This window comes from Lissotriton vulgaris, chromosome 12 (assembly GCF_964263255.1).
Source record: "Lissotriton vulgaris chromosome 12, aLisVul1.2, whole genome shotgun sequence".
Classification (NCBI taxonomy): Eukaryota; Metazoa; Chordata; class Amphibia; order Caudata; family Salamandridae; genus Lissotriton; species Lissotriton vulgaris.
The window spans coordinates 220745601-220761965 of record NC_141700.1 but is presented as its reverse complement, the minus strand read 5'-3'; positions in this window follow the sequence as shown (position 1 = coordinate 220761965).

Below are 16365 nucleotides of genomic sequence, written 5' to 3'. Positions count from 1 at the left end.
CAAGGGTCCTCAGATCTTTTACATTATATCTCTTCCTTTAACAGATTAGTCATAGAGGCAGAATGGCCAGAAGATAAACGAGTATCCTTGTTCTATAGAGGGTTGAGAGACGAATTGAAAGATATGGTAACACAAATTCTTGACCCCCACACAGACTGTGAGGAATTTATCGATCTGGTAGTTAAACTCAATCATCGCATCATAGAAAGGAAGGGAGAAAAGGGAAAGACAGATTTCAAAATATTTCTATCAAAAGACAAGACAAATCCTAAACATGAATCCACAGCAAGATTAGATCCGGGTGAGCCAATGCAAATAGGGACAGTTAGAGGGCCTTTGTCTAAAGATGAAAGAGAGAAGAGAAGAAAATTGAATCAATGTATGTATTGTGGAAAAACTGGACACTTCGTTAAGGAGTGCCCAACTCGACCCTCAAGACCAAAATCAAAGTCAGCTGATGTCAACACAATATCACAGTCGGAAAACTAATAAACTCGGTAGATCAGGAGGTCAGTTTATCGGGTAAGCAACTTAGTTTGGCCTCTAATGCTCCAACCATTTCACATAGCCATCTCAGTATTAGAGTTCTACTTCAATCACAGTTGGACGAGAAACGCTCATGGTCTGTAGATGCCTTAATAGATTCAGGAGCCACAGGCAATTTCATTGACACACAATTATTTGTGAAATTAGGGTTACATAGAACTGAGAAAAAGTCTCCAGAAATAGTCAGGGCCGTGGATGGAAAAGAATTGACTTCTGGTCCAATACAATACAACACTGAGATTTTGACTATGACATGTGCAACAAAACACAGTGAAGATATAACCTTTGATATTATTGATGCCCCTCAGTTTGGTCTAATCTTAGGTATTCCTTGGTTAGTACTCCACAACCCTTACATTGAATGGATAAATAGAACTATTCTATTTAAATCTGACTACTGTCCTGCAAGGTGTTTTCGGCAATATCCGGGTACAGAACTTACAGTTCAGGGCTATAATTTCCCTAAAAAGATTCAGAGTGTATTAACGATTACTGGGGTTCCAGAAGAATATCATGATCTCTTGGATGTATTTGACAAAACAAAGGCCAATACTTTACCACCTCATAGAGATTATGATTGTCAAATTGATCTAATCCCTGGAGCTACATTACCATGTAGTAGAATTTATGCCCTTACAGAGAAAGAAAATGAACATTTACGTGCATGCTTAGATGAATATCTTGCAAACGGTTTCATCAGACATTCTAAGTCTCCGGTCTCATCCCCTTTATTTTTTATACCGAAGAAAGGGGGAGAATTGCGCTCTTGCATTGATTATCGCGCAATTAACAACATGACTGTCAAGAATAGGTATCCATTGCCCTTGATTCCGACTTTACTTGACCAAATCAAAGATGCAGCAATTTACACAAAGTTAGATTTACGTGGAGCATATCATCTAGTAAGAGTCCGAGAGGGTGATGAATGGGAAACAGCTTTCCGTACGAAATTTGGACTTTATGAGTATCAAGTCATGCCCTTCGGACTCTGTAATGCTCCAGCTGCATTTCAATTCTTCATAAATGAGGTTTTAAGGGAATTTCTTGATGTATGTTGTATCGTCTATATAGATGATATCCTCATTTATTCCAAAAATACATCTGAGCATGTGAAGCAAGTACGAGCCATCTTGAAACAGCTTTTACAGAATTCTTTATTTGTTAAATTAGAGAAAAGCTTGTTTCATGTTTCCACCGTGGATTTCTTGGGGTATATCCTCAGTCCTTCTGGCATAGAAATGGATCAAAAGAAAGTGCAAGCCATAATTGATTGGCCAATTCCAAATAGTGTTAAACAAGTCCAAAGCTTTTTGGGATTCGCAAATTTTTATAGGCGATTCATTAAGGATTTCTCAAAAATCATCACTCCAATTACTAAATTACTGAGAAAAAAAACAAAATTTGAATGGGATGCAGAAGCTGAAATAGCTTTTCAGAAGTTAAAATCTCAATTTACAACCGCTCCTATTCTAAAACACCCAGATCCTACTCAACCGTTCATTGTTGAGGCTGACGCTTCTCAATTTGCTATTGGAGGTATTCTTTCCCAAAGAAGTACAAGTACCGGTCAAATGCATCCTATTGCTTATTACTCTAGGAAATTAAATCCCACAGAACAAAATTATGCCATAGCAGATAGAGAATTATTAGCCATAAAAGCTGTTTTCAAAGAATGGCGGCACTACTTGCTAGGGGCCCGACATCCTGTGGCAATTTATACTGACCATAGAAATCTGCAGTCACTTAAATCTGTAAAGGCTTTATCAGCTCGACAGTTAAGATGGACTCTATTCTTTAATGATTTCGACTTTATCATCACCTTTCGTCCTGGAAAAGAAAATAATAAAGCGGACGCTTTATCAAGAATTGGAGGTAGTGATGATATGAATGTACAACAAGAACCTGTAATTCCGATCATTCCTGCTGAACGTTTTCTTGTAGGTCTTGTAGACTCTGATGTAGTTTTTGATCTTAAGGAAACTTTTCAGTCACAATCAAAAGAAGAATGGAACAAAAACTATCCATTGTTACAGTGGAAAGAAAATTTGTTATACATGAATAATCAAGTTTTTGTACCTACTGAATCTCTTCAGAAACGTGTTTTACAGTTGTATCATGATACTTCTCTGTCTATACATCCTGGAGTAACAAAAATGTATCAGTTGATCAAGAGAAAGTTTTGGTGGCCTTCAATGTACAAAGACATACAATACTACGTGGACACTTGTACCGTTTGTAGTCAGAACAAGCCTGTACATCATGCTCCTAGTGGTTTCCTTTTACCTTTAACCTTGCCACCTCAACCTTGGCACACAGTGTCGTTAGATTTTATTGTTGAGTTACCTCGCTCTAAGTCAGGCTACACTACAATTCTCACAGTAGTAGATCATTTCACCCGCTATGCTCATTTTATACCTCTTACTAAGCTTCCTTCAGCTTCTGAATTAACCCAAGTATTCATGAAAGAGGTTGTAAAATTACATGGAATACCATCAGTTTTAATTTCCGATAGAGGTCCGCAGTTTATTTCCCATTTTTGGCGTAATTTGGGGAAGGCTCTAAATATGGAAGTTCGTACCTCTACTAGCTATCATCCACAAACTGATGGATTAACAGAGCGCACAAATCAAACTGTCGAACAGCTGTTACGATGCATGTTAGTCACTCATGACCAGGATTGGTCAGAGATTCTCTGGGCAGCAGAATTCGCATACAATAATTCTGACCATTCTTCTATTGGTATGTCCCCATTCTTTTGCACATTTGGTTATCACCCTAAGGAAATACTAGGATCAGATTTGGGTTCAACTCTAGTTCCGGCAGTTTTTGATTATGTAAAAGATCTAGTTGGTATTCAACAAGAAGCACAACAACATCTGGCACAAGCAAAGGAAACCCAAAAATTGTATGCAGACAAACATCGTTCTAAGTCACCACTGTATTCAGAAGGAGACAAGGTTTGGTTGGCAACTAAAAACCTTAGGTTGAAATGTCACAAAACTTTTCGCCCTAGATTCATTGGCCCCTTTCCTATAGAAAGAGTGGTCAACCCAGTTTGTGTAAAATTAAAGTTACCTGCCAGGTTTCGCATTCATCCTGTATTTCACATCTCTTTGATTAAACCTTGTAATCCAGGAACCAGAGGTCTTAGTCATCCTCCAGCTATTGATATTGACGGAGTTCCAGAATTTGAGGTAAAAGCTGTCCTAGATTCTAATAGGGTGAAAGGTAAATTACATTACCTAGTTGATTGGAAAGGTTACGGTCCCGAGGAAAGAACTTGGGAACCATTGGTAAATCTGCAAAATGCTCCTAAGATTCTGAAAGTATTCCATGCTAAATACCCTGACAAGCCCAAACCGGTTCCTACAGTGTTAGGGGGGATTCTACGGGGGGGGGTACTGTCATGAATCCACACTCACAGCCTCCTCAATTCCCATTGAAGAGCCTCCTCAAATCCCATTGAAGTAAAAAACAGCTACACGCACATTTAAAAGTAGAACTTATTCTGTGTTTATGAAACCCACCCCTGTCCCGTGCATCCAGCACTCCTTGTGTTTATGAATATGAAAATACGCTTATTATGGTGTTAAACGTGATTTGGAAGTGCATGCATTATTTTATTGTTTTACACTTATTTTCTCTTGTGACTCTTGGCGGTGTAACTTGTTAATAAGTTGGTGATTTGGAAGTGACTCTTGGCGGTGTGCTTTGTCATGTTTGAAATATGCAAAGTAATGCTTCGATTTTGAGACTCTGAGACTTGTGCACCCGATTCAGCTGAAAGCTGGAAAGACGCGTTTGTTTATCTTTCTCTCTACGCGTAGAGAGAAACCAAGCGGCAGACTGCACGCATGCGTCTTGACGTTCGGGTGTGGTTCAGGTATAAAAACCACACGACCTTCTGGAAAGCGCTTAGCCTTCCAGCCTTCTTCGGGGAGACATCGCGCATCCGCTGAAGACTTTCAGGATCCCTCCAAAGGTCAGCGTTTGGGTGAAACTCGCTTGCAAGAGCAATTCAGGACAATGCAGCATCGGAATAAAGAAAGCTAAGTACAAATTCTTTAATTCAAAGGCGCCCAACGCTAGCAACTCGTTTTGGGACAAGAACAATTTTTGGAACATTCCTTCTGAATTTACAAGAGGGAAAATTAACGGAAAGAAAGACTTTTGGAACAATGTGTTTGTTGTGAAACAGTTTATAGTTTTTGCTGTATGTTTATCTCCATATTTCTTGAAGCAGTAATTCAAAGAACACTGAAAACGTGGAAGTGGTGGAATACATTACAGTTAGCAATAAGTAAGTGCAAGTAGAGAGGAAGTCGGTTTAAGATCTTCTTTAATAGAATTGTTTATAATTGTGCAATTGTATCTTTGTAGTGAAACAGAATGTTATGCTGAATTAACATCAAGGACGTCATCTTTCCATCATCTCTGCTAACCCGATCAGACTCCACACCACTTCCAGGACGCGAAGCCTCTCTTAGTAGATCGCAGGTAGGACACCTAAATCTAGAATAAGTTTAAGAGTATCGTAGAGTTAAAGTAGGAGAGTGTTAGGTCTGTTGTAGACAAGATTCTAAAGGTGAGCTTGTTGCTTTGCAGGTCGACTACAAGAACTCACATTAGCGTCAGATCCGGCCACTCTCCCTATTAGCTATCTAGCATCTTGGCGTAATACTAAAAACCACAAGAGGTAGGATAGGTTTCTGGGAGTTTGGCTCATAGCGTCTCTGCAAAACCCATCAAGCACCTTACAGGTAAGAGCACAGTGCCATACAGGTAAGAGTGACTTGATTCACCTGACAGAAACACAATAACAGCTTAGTGAGATCATCATTGGCTATATGATGATGTAATGAGAGTTTATTGTGTTATTGTACACAGCAGTTCTGTTGATTTCACCACTGTTATGCTGATGCTCATTATCTCTATCCACTTCCAGTTGCTCAAAGTTGCAGTTTTGAGGCAAGAGACAATAGCATGTCCACCTAAGGAAACTATGGAACAAAGCTGCCTGAGCTAGGATGTCATTTTATCTAGTGGTACTAGCAGTTTTAGAGATTTTCTAAAAGCAGTTTATTTTTTACGGATAATATTAGAAAGGTTTGACCATAATAGTTAAAAGTAACCTGGCTGACTTATCAACATTGTAGTTTGGTGTGTGGGTGCAGAGCACACTCCTAATTTTTCTTCAGTTATATGAAAAGTAACTATTTTATATAACCACATTTGAGTAATTAATGAATCTATCCCCACTAGAATCATGTACATAATGCTTAAGGTAATGATTTGTTATTTAATATGTAACATAGTTAATCCTCATATAAGCATTTCAAGAAACAAATCCAAGTACTTTGTCAAGTACTTTTTACCAAAAAACCAATTTGCTACATATGATATTGGCTTTCAATCTTATCGGTTGCAATTAAGAAATCCTTATGTCATTCCAGAATATTTATTATAAACAACCTTAATTATAAGTAGTACATCGGTTTAGTAAAAAAACTCTCAAATACCTTCAACACAATCTGAATTCCATATTAGCGAAACATTTGTCACACTTTCTACTGAATGTATGCAGAGCTCTAGTACAACAAAAACGAAACGTTAATTAGAAAACGTTACTGGTCTAGATAATCAGAGAACTGTGGTCAGTCTGTAAACAAATTGAATAACAAAGTATACACATATTTGGTCTGTTACTCCAGTTCAGTGCTGGGATCTATTTAAACATAAATTAATTGCCTACCATTCTCAATGTACATTGCAGCTTGTATTTAGCCAATTTGTTTGTAGTTATGCTTAATTCATGCAAGTGTATGGTTGCACCTGTGCGGCTTGCTACTCCTTATGCAAAGAAATACTTCTAATGTCCGTTTATAGTTGTGTACAGCTTGGGTATGCGCTACTCATACCATCCATGTTCAAGCATTTTATTGCAATTTATTTCACTTGTTACAAACATTTTAAAATTAAAAACTTGAATCACTATTAGTAGTTGTTTGCCTTGATCTTCTTTAGTAAATCACGATTTTGATTTTCAGAATATATTTCAATAAAATAAATTTCCTATTATTAACTCAACCATATAATCATAATGGTCGCCATGTTGGTTTATGGCATTTACATTGTAGATTCATCTAAACTATCTAATATACGGAGACGATGACCAGTTCATATATTTAGCTAACATTAGAAGTCATGAGTGCATATCATTAAAATGCTTGCTCATTCCATCTACCAGCCATCTCAATACAATTTCCTTTCTCTGGCTACCCTGGGGCTCAGAGTACATGCTCCCCTCTCAGGATTTTGAACTGGGGAAAATTGCCATGCTAGGGCAAAATGCCGAGCTACAGATAATATTGTATATTTATCTGGATATTGGAACAATGTTCAGTACATCTTTGATTAGCTTGTCAAAACGGTTGGCCCACGTACTATAGGCCCCAAGCCATCATACTGTACAGAGCACAAGTTCAACAGGATGTGGGTGCTACTGCAGGACAAGAATGTGGACTCTTTCTTGCAACCTTCAACCCCCCGCCCTCAATTCATTAGAAAGAGATGTGAGATCCTTCTTGTGTGTTTCTAATGCTTGGGATCACTGGCTGTAGATGCCCAGTGGTGGCTGGCATTTAACGTTAGGAAGGGGAAAAAATACAAAATAAACACTTACCTGTCTGCTGCCGCCTCCTCTCGGTCCTCTTCGTCCCCTTCCAGGGCAGCAAGCAGTAAGCACCCCGCTCCCAGCCTTCCGATAGCCAATCACAATGCTGCAATGCAGGTCTGCGATTGGTCTGAGTGCCGTGGTTCGGTGCTTAGCCAGAGAATCGGATATTGGCCATGTTCTCCATGCAGGCTGTAATGCAGCCTGCATGGAGAACATGTAAAGTGAGCATGATGGTTTGACTGGCCCGAGACGGCCAGCCAAAGCAACCCTGCGCACTATGAGTTGGCAGAGTCGCTCCAACCCTACCCAGATGAGCAACGAGAAAAATAAAATGATAATAACAATGAGTATTTATCGTTTTATTTTTTCCTTTTTCAACCCGCTCAGTGGGGTGACGCTCCTCCTCCTCAGCGGAGGAGCCTCCACTGTAGATGCCACTATTCCTCTCAAGCCACTAACAGTCATGGGACTATGCCTTTGCCTGTTTGGTTCTACACTGAAGTAGGCAAGGCAATATGTAGTGTAAACCATGTGAAAAATGCAAACAGGCTTCTTATCCTCTTCAGTAGAGGCCAGGGTATCTTGTGATCTCCGGTTCTATAAGAAGTTTATCCCACAGTAAAAAGTAGAAAATTGCTTTTTATTAAACACACACAAAGAATGCATCTAATTCTATTAAACATATTTTTTCTATTTTTAACATTATCCTGTCTTGCTTTACACTCCCAAATAAGAGAAATTCAGCACTCCCAAGATGAGGCACTCTGTAAAGCAGGTTTTACACCTGGAAAGGAGGCTCAGCACTCACAAAAATAGGCTTATCAAAAGGCAGTTTCAAAATAACGTGTGGGATTTCATTTTTTACAACACTCTTTAACAGAAAGACTTACCCAGAGTTCAAATGAAACAACATGCAACTGTATTTAGATATATATGTGCACAAGCAAGTACCAATAAAATGCATGAAATAAAACATAAGCAGATAATAGTAGTTAAACACATGTAAAATATAATGGATGTCCACTGCAAGAAACAGACACTCAAATGCCTGGAATAGGCACTCCCAAAGGAAAGAATCAAATATAAAGAGCATGTTCACACATGAAAACATCGCAGAGCAATTAAACTTATAGTTTATACAAAGTCCATTTGAGTTGCACACAAAATTCTGGTCAGCTTGACTGGGAAGCCCTTTTAGTCATCTAGAAGTCTCAATGGGACAGCAAAACGTTCCCTGTGATGGTGCATCCACCCCACAAGTGAGCTTCTGTATGAGCGCCACAACTTCCTGTCTTTAATACCTTTTACTAACACGGAGTGAGACTTCTAGAAATGTCCCCTCCCTTCATTCATTGCAAAACCAAGACTGACCGTAGCGATCTGTTTCAAGGTTAATTCGGAAGCTGGCCAGCCCTCCCTGTTTTGACTCAGAGACAGAGAAGTGCACTCCTCTCTCACGCTTTCAAACCCACATCCCACACATTCTGTTCCAAACAAGGTTATTTTGCTCTATGCTGAGAAAGAGAAAACATCCCACTCTGAAGCTGCAAGAAGGCACACAATGAAATCATGCAAAAGCACAAAAATGATGTTTTACATTCAAAATAGTCAGTTAAAACACATCGAGTCAAAAGTCACCACAATCTCACAATGCAGAAATGTATGTAGCATTACATATCCCCAATTCTGTTGCTTGTAAATCTATTATTCAGTCCCTCAGAAGCTGTGTACTAATGTATCCAATATTTTCCATCTTAAAGTTAATTTCTCCACACAGTCTTCCAATAGCAAGGACGCTATTGCTTTTGTCCACTACTCCTCTTTTTCTCTCAGGAAGCCTCTAGTGACTGAGAAACATTCTACCTTTGAGCCATAAGCTAAGAATGATGTGATGACCAAAATTTGTCAGATAACATCAGATTTTCTATTAGACTCTTGTCCTGAAAGAAGGACAAATATTTGACCTCTGTAAATGCACGTGATTAACTAAGCCTTTTAATCTATCTCTTTCTATTGCAATGTGTTCAGATTCTTGAAAAAAGTCTTAGTCAATGCCCTGTAGAAGAAACCCAAGGCTGACCCAAACATGTTGGACTCTGTTGTGAAGAATATAGGTAGGTTGGTGCTTAACTGCCTGACCACACGCAAGAACGACAATCCAATTCTCCCTAAGGTGGAGTTTGGATTTTGTGTGTATCTTGGTACAGTGGACAATACCCTAATGTTCTTCTTTTGATTAGCAAGTACACCGTTGCAAAGTGTAGTTCCATCTTTCTGGCCTTCATGGACCTTTCTTGTGCCTTCGATAGTGTTGAGATGGTCTGGAGGTAGACCAGGGTGTGGTTACTTTTTTGCGTGCTCTGCTCTGTGACTTGAAAGCATCTGTTCTTTATATTATGAATGGTGAGTGCACAGATCCTATTAGTATATCCTGGGGAATGATACAGGGATGTGTGCTAGCCTCTGTACTATTCTTGTTGTACATGAATGTGCTTGAATCTGCACTTTCAAGCAGGGTAGAGACATGGCCATGGTAAAGAACTAGGCTGTCTATGTATTGTCATATGCGGACAAATCTTTTTTTTTAAACATTGTATTGCATAGTATATAACATACCAGTCAAGTATGACAATACAGTAAGGTTAGAGTATATAATACATTAAACAGTAAGTACATTACGTAATCGCTCTTCTGTATTGGATATAGCTGAAGCAATGCCGTTTTCTCATGTGACTGGTCTGAGGCACCAAACATAGGGATAATTAAATAAAGAATACCCTTATAAACCTGAAAACCACACCCAGAACTCCAAACTGTCATCACTGATCTATTTCTCTACAAATTGTGTGGTAAGTAAATAGTAATGTCCCAGGTACTGGTATGTCCAAAAAGGGTAATGCTACATTTTGTGATTATGGTCTTGTAAGAGGGGGATTGATGGTGAGTGTGTATAGATGTAATTCAAGGGGGGAGCATAAGGCTGAAAGGTGAGAATGGGGGGGGGGTGGGGCATGTAGTGTATCATGTAAGCAATGGGTGGTACTCAAGGTCTTCTTGGGATTTAAAGGTTTCCAGTAAATCGTCCCAAATCATGGCTATAGGTCGCTTCCGGAGACCACTTTATTCCTCCCTGTGCAGAGCACAAATCTCAGCTGTGCTCCAGCGTATTACCTCCTCTCTCCAAATCAAGACTTTTGGTGCACTTTGGGATTTCCAGCATCTGGTGGTCTACCGTTTTGCCAGAAGAAGCACCAAATCCACAAACCTAGCTGCAACTTTAAACCTTTTGGGTCTGGGATAGAGACCCAGGCGACAGTGTTCAACATTATCCCAGTGGGCAGCACCTGTCAGCACAGACAGTGTGACACGTATAGCTACCCAAAAAGAAGTCAATACTTTGCAAGCCCATAACATAAGTAATAGGTCTGCAGTATCTGTGTGACATCTAAGGCATGTAGAGGAGGCTGCAAGGAAAATTGTGTGACATTTCAGTGTTGTTAGGGATGCTATCTGTATAAGTGAGAATTTTATAAATTTAAACCACAAAAAGCAAGAGATCTTGCATGGGTATTCCAGAACAAAGCACCATTCCTTATCATGCAGGGCTTGGGCAAGATCCTCCTCCCATTTAGTTTGTAGAGATTCCAGTGATGTATTTGAATAAGCAGTCCTCTATACAGCCATTTAACTAGATACCTACCATGTCCAATGCTATACACTGCTTTTTCCAGAGTATGAGTAGCAGGCTCAGTTACCAGCGGAGTCCAGTTTGTGTGGTTGACACTGAATAGCACTGCATGTATCAAGAAAAGGGCATCCGGTAAACCATGGTGTTGTGTGAACTCTTGGTGTGGCATAACTGTGCCCTCTGTGAACAGGTCTCCCACAGTTGTGATCCATGTGCTCTCCCAGGGTGATAGTTTAGTTGCTGTTAGTTTGCACAGTAGTGTGGGTATATCTCACAGAGTTGTACTGGGGATGTAATTAGGGGATACATTTGTATATCAGATGACACATTTCCAGTAACCTAATGCAATGTGGAACAGCAGTGGGAGGTGAGGGGCGCTTTCTTCCACGTAGCAGTAATCTATGGAGTTTGCCTACTTTCAGCATGTGTTGTGTATAGCCTATTTCATCTAAGTGATAGCCTGCTAACCAGCAGGGCAACCACAGAAGCTGCCCTGCTAAACAAGAAGCTTTAAAATCATCCCTCCTGCTTCAGTGGTAATTGTATTTTGGGCAGGCCGAACCGGCGTCGTCCTGTACCCCACATGAGCTCAATCAATAAAGAGTTGTGTTTATAAGATCGCATGGGGAGAACGACAGGGAAATTGACAAAGTAGTACAACAAGCGGGGCAACGTCACCATCTCAGGAAGTGATATCCGGCCTGCCACTGGCAGTGACAGTGTGACCCAAAAGTTAATGTGTGATTTCAGCGATGTAATGGCTCTCATAAGATTCCTGTCTATTAAGTCTTCCGAGCTCCTGTAGCTCTGGGTATCCAGGTAGTGGAATGTGTGGTGTGCCATCTGTGTATTATATGTACCATGGGGTAGAGCCTTGCGTTCTGTACTATCCTGAAATCAGAATGCATGGGATTTGACATGAGTGACCCTAGGCCGGACAGCTTGCCAAATGATTGGAGTAAGTCAGATTAGGGTGTCCGATCCATGTCAGTGTCCTGGATATATGAAATCATGTAATCTGCATTCATGGAAACAGTATGGACCATTGGTCCTTGTGGGATTCCACAGTGAGGGCCACCTGCTTTAATCACTGTGCCAGGAGCTCCATAGACAATGATGATTAATAGGGTTGACACTGGCATCCCTGTATGGTGTCGCGGTACACAGAATATAGTGATGACATATGTGCCCCTGTCCTTGCTCTGGCTGTGAGTTTACCATATAAGATTCAAACCCATTGTACGTAAGCCAGAGGAATGTTGAATTATGCAAGGGCTGAGAACATATAGTCCCATCCCAACATATCAAATGCATATTGCAAGGCTAGGGAGAGGCAGCCTGCTTCAGGGTAGTGATCGCGGACCACATTCATAACTTGGCACAAGCTCCTGATAATCAAAGAGGTGCTGCATTGGGGAACAAAGCCATATTGATGGCCTGAAGCAGCTGAGGAAGCAGGGGCAGCAATCTTCCTGCCAACACTTTACTCAATATTTTATAATCCCTGTTTAGGATAGATAAAGGCCTGTAATAGCTGTAAGAGGACAGGTTCTCCAGGCTGTGGTGAGGTTTTAGTAAGGATTTAACCAAAGCTTGCTATGTGGTGGGCAGCAGGGAGCCTGATTCTATGGACGCGTTATAGAGCCACTTCAATTTAGGAATCAGGCAAGAAGCAAATGTAGCATAGAATTCTATGAGCAACCCATCTAGTCCGGGCATTTTATTGTACAACAGCTTGTTAATAGTATGGCAGATTTTTCCTGGTGACAGAGGGAATCCAAATTCCTCCCTATTTATAGCAGATACCTTTAAAAAGGCATCAATACTGCCAGGGGTTCGGGGCAGATGGCATACACTCACTGCATTACTAAGGAAAGGTGTAATTGAGCTGTAATTGTGTGGTGCAGCGAGTATTTGTGGGTGTGAGCACCAATAGTATAGGTGTAGATGGTGGTATTGGTCTAATCATGCATGCCAGAAGCGCGCTTGCTTTGTCTCCCTCTGCGTGTAGTTTCTGTCTGTATGCAGCGTGATCTATAACCCAGAAGTGCTCAAGGAATTCTGCATATTTAATTCTGGCTTCTTGTAAACTGTTTGCACATAGATCGTCCAGTAGGGTCTCCGGTCATGGAGCCCCAGTTGGGTCTCCGTATTGCTTAGGTCTTGGGTTACAGTTTTGCAGTTTAGCCAGAGTTTTGATAAATACTCCTCTTATTACAACCTTAAAAACTTCACATTCTATCAGTGGGGATGATGAAGCGTAAACATTTTACTGCTATACAGGACCCCAGCCTAGCTGCATCCTCTCTAAAATGATTCCATGTACTTTAGGTACACTCCAGTTTGGTTACTGGGGTACACTTATGAGTCCCTAGTATATGGTACCCTAGGTGCAAAGGGCATAGGTACCCCAGAGGCCTACTATGGGCTGAAGCATGTATTATGCCACCCCTGGGAAGCTTTCCAAAATGGCACCACAGGTCTGCTACTGCAGCCTGTGTAAGGTGGTGTATGAACCCCTTACTTAGATATAGGTTCCCTATATTTACCTTATATCACTACACATATAAACCTATCAGTCACCCCTATGGCAGGCCTTATCAATCCAGAAGGCAGGGGTCTGGGTTTTGTGTGAGAGGGTGCCCATGCATGAGCAGGGACCCTCTGCAGACTTCGGAATCTAGTCTCCGGGGTTGTTCCGTGATGCAGCCAGACCATATACTCTTAAGTGCATTATAACCTCGTGGCAAATGCTAACTTTGGAATGGCTGCAAGGAAACATGTTGTATTTGGTGTCAAACTCTTTGGAATCATACCCCACCGCCAGTCCTGGCGGTGGGGATATGATTCCACCCACCTATAGAGAAAGACATGTACACACTGGTACACCTTGTACCAGTTTAAAAGAGCCCTAGCATCACAAAATCATGCCACGGACATGAGTCTGGTCTCCTGCAGCTGGACGAAACTTTGGCAGGGTAGGCCTGGACAATAGGTTTCCTATCACAGGGAGGTGCCACCGCCTCCCAGATAGGCTTTAGTGCATTGGGGCTGGGTGGGTGCACTCCAAGAGTGCTTTGCAGTTAGCACTGGGGGTACATTTGGTGTCCCTGTGCATAGCCCAGTTCACACTGGTTGCAGGGGCTACCAGCACTTGCTTTGGTGCGAAACTGGACAAAGGAAATGGGTGTAGCAAACCCTCCCATAACTGGGTCCCCAAAGTTTGTCCCACCCCTTCCTTGGTTATAAGATAGGAACCCCTGGAAACAGGACTTTAGATTACACCTGGATGAATTTATGATACTGAATCCTGGAACTTCGACGATCTGCACGATGCTGGATGACTGAAGAATCTCCCTTGGAGTAAAGGAGTTACTCCCCTGCTTGACAGGCACCAAAGACGCATCTGACCGGTTTGCATCTCCGAAGCTCCTGCCGGACTCTGAAGTATTTGCAACACAGGAGGTGGATTTCCAGACTTCCCAGAGGCTGACCCGAGACCCCAGCAAAGCTGAGACCTGCAGCCCTCGTGGGTACCGTGGAACCGGAACCCCTGGACACCATGCACATTTGCAAGTACAATTGCCTCTTGCCGGTCCTTGAGGCTGTGCAGTGGGTTTCTTGTAACCCAGACCCCGAGCACCTTTTCCACTGAAGATTCCTGGCCTACACTCCCTGAAGGTTCCGTGAGCCGGCCCTTTGTGTTTTCGCTCGAGGTACCTTCGCGATCCCTGGTCCGTTGACTGGTGGGTCCCTGAGAAGGCAACTTTGACTTTCCTTGGGCTTCTCTGGTTGCTCCAGATGTGTCCTGACTCTCCACCACCTGGTGAGTCCCCCGGATCTTGCCGGTCCGTACCGAAGCATCTTTTCTCTTCCTGCGTGGGTTGCTGTTGCCAAGGCTTGTTGGGTCTAATCCGGGCACTGACACCGCAGCACTCATCATCCTTTGTGGGACAGCTCAAATCCAGCTCCTGGTTGTCATTGACACCTCCTGGTCCTCATGGCTGCAGAAACAAGCTTCACCTCTTCACACCTGAATCACCCGACATCGGTGGGCATTCGTCTATCATGCCCATGGTCACTGGCAAGTGACCCAGACTCTGTCCCCTCTGCTTTCTGCTTTCAGGTTCCTCACATCTTCGATTCAGGCTTGAATTACACTGGACACTTTTCTTCTCTTCTCCACAGCAGCAGCTCTTTGCAGCAGATCACCAGTGAAATCATCGACGATTCCGGACACCATGTGAAACCTATGCACCCGGCTCCCTGGGTGAGGTAACTCGAGTACTCCAGTGCTCCAGTGGGTGCTGGCCCTAGAAATCCTTAAGTTTAACGAGGTTTGCTCAAAGTCCTCTCCTAAGTGTCCTTAATCTATAAATTTCCAATTGCGACTTTCCCCATAGAAGTTAACGCTGATTTGTGGCTGTGTTCCCACACTGCACGTGTCCCCGTGGGTCCCCTGTGTCACTACCTTGGGTGGTTCCTTGTGGTCCCAGTGATTCTACAGGCTCTAGGCCTTGTGTCTAGTAAAGTCGTGGTTCTTGTAACATTTTCTTAATATATTGTTTGGTCGCCCCAAGGGCTCAGTGTATATTGTGCTATTTACTGAAGTTTGTACCTTGCTCTTTAATCTCATAAAGAGATTACTAGAGAGTGTTTAGAAGTAAATACATATATTTTATATATATATTCCTTGCATTGTGTTTCTTTTTTCATTTAGACATTCAAGAGGTTATAAGCTGGTAAACCTAGCTGCTTCACACTCCTTCAAGACTTAGCCTGAAGGCTGCTCTCCATAGCTAACACTAGGATAGCTTTCAATAAAGGTTGTCTTAAACCTATCATCAAGAAGGGTTGTTTGGACTCTTGTAAGGTGCCCACTAGAATAGTGGACAGCATATGCCAGGCCAACTTCTCACATTGGTGTGCAGCTGTGGGATTCAAGCTTGCCATTGCTTTACCAGATTATCTCTTTGAGTGACTAACTAAAAACCACTATAGGTACTTAGGTACATATAAATCAAGTTTACAAGTAAGTAAGTTCTGCTGATCTTAGAGTTGTGTGTCAAGGGTCTAGCACACCCTTTCTACAATTCAAGAGATAGTTTAGTAGTCCCACTAGAGTAGGTAGGTGCAGACACCACACCACACTAGTTTGTCTTCAAGGACTGAAGCCAGTGGCTCCAGATTAACTAAGTATGACCAAGTCTCTTTTCCAGAATTGAGGGCCATGTGTACAGCTAGGAAATTGAAGACAGGGAGACATCCAGATACCCAACACCTCATATAGGTATTGCTTTTAGATGATCTTTGAAAGACCCCTAGGTCTGATGAGACAGGCAGGAGGCAGCAGAAGAGGAAAGGTCAGGAGGTGAAAACAGTCATGACCTAGACCTTGATGCTGACCAGGGAGATCAGGATGATTCTAACCTGGATAACCAAGTTCTTCCTGTGG